Here is a 1682-nt window from a genome sequence, read left to right as displayed (position 1 = left end):
ATGCTGAATAGATGTGATTAGAGAAGACATCCTTTTATTATTTCAAATTTTAGCGGAAAGAAGGGTTTAATGTTTCACAATTAAGTACAATATCATCTGTAGATGTTCAAAAGAGCTCTTTATCAGTTTGAGGATATCTTCTATTTCTAGTTTGCTAAGAATTTTATCATGAAGGGTATTAAATTTTGTCAAATAGTTTTTCTATTGTAACTACTGAGATAATTTTAAGGCGACTTTTTTCTTAAACATCTTTATTGGAGTATAATTGCTTTAAAATGGTGTGTAGCTTCTGATTTATAACAAAGTGAATCATCTATATGTATACATATATCCCCATATCCCCTCCCTCTTGCATCTCCCTCCCACCCTCCCTATCCCACCCCTCTAGGTGGTCACAAAGCATCAAACTGATCTCCCTGTGCTATGTGGCTGCTTCCTACTAGCTATCCATTTCACATTTGGTAGTGTATATATGTCCATACCGCTCTCTCACTTCACCCCAGCTTACCCTTCCCCCTGCCCTTTTTATATATCTTTTTAAAATTTATCTTTTATCTACAAATAACATATGCTAGAGAGGGTGTGGGGAAAATGGAATGCTCCTACACTGTTGGTAGGAATGTAAGTTGGTGCAGCCACTGTGGAGAACAGTATGGAGGTTCCTTAAAAAACTAAAAACAGAGTTACCATATGATCCAACAACCCCATTCCTGGGCATATACCCAGAGAAATTTATAATTCAAAAAGATACATGCACCCCAGGGAGGCTGAAAGGAGGGCGAATGAAAAAGACCCTGAAGTCATTTGGCTGACAGGGTCTTGGTGCTCCGGCTGGGTGTCAGGCCTGTACCTCTGAGGTGGGAGAGCTGAGCTCAGGACATTGGTCCACCAGAGACCTCCCGGCTCCACATAATATCAAATGGCGAAAACTCTCCCAGAGATCTCCATCTCAACGCTAACACTCAGCTCCACTCAAGGACCAGCAAGCTACAGTGCTGGACACCCTATGCCAAACAACTAGCGAGACAGGAACACGACACCACAAATTAGCAGAGAGGCTGCCTAATATCATAGTAAGTTCACAGACACCCCAAAATATACCACTGGACACGGTCCTGCCCACCAGAAAGACAAGATCCAGGCTCATCCACCAGAACACAGGCACTAGTCCCCTCTACCAGGAAGCCTACATGACCCACTGAATCAACCTTAGCCACTGGGGGCAGACACCAAAAAAAATGGGAATTATGAATGTACAGCCTGCGAAAAGGAGACGCCAAACACAGTAAGTTAAGCAAAATGAGATGACAGAGGAACACAAAGCACATGAAGGAGGAAGGTAAAAAACAACCAGACCAGACAAATGAAGAGGAAATAGTCAGTCTACCTAAAGAAGAATTCAGAGTAGTGTTACTAAAGATGATCCAAAAACTTGGAAATAGAACGGAGAAAATACAAGAAACATTTAACAAGAAACTAGAAGAACTAAAGAGAAAACAAACAATGATGAATAACACAATAAATGAAATTAAAAATTCTCTAGAAGGAATCAATAGCAGAATAACTGAGGCAAAAGAATGGATAAGTGACCTGGAAGATAAAATAGTGGAAATAACTACTGCAGAGCAGAATAAAGAAAAAAGAGTGAAAAGAATTGAGGACAGTCTTAGAGACATCTGGAC

The sequence above is a fragment of the Phocoena phocoena genome, chromosome 6, assembly GCF_963924675.1.
Source record: "Phocoena phocoena chromosome 6, mPhoPho1.1, whole genome shotgun sequence".
In the NCBI taxonomy this organism is placed as follows: Eukaryota; Metazoa; Chordata; class Mammalia; order Artiodactyla; family Phocoenidae; genus Phocoena; species Phocoena phocoena.
This window is presented reverse-complemented; position numbering follows the sequence as displayed.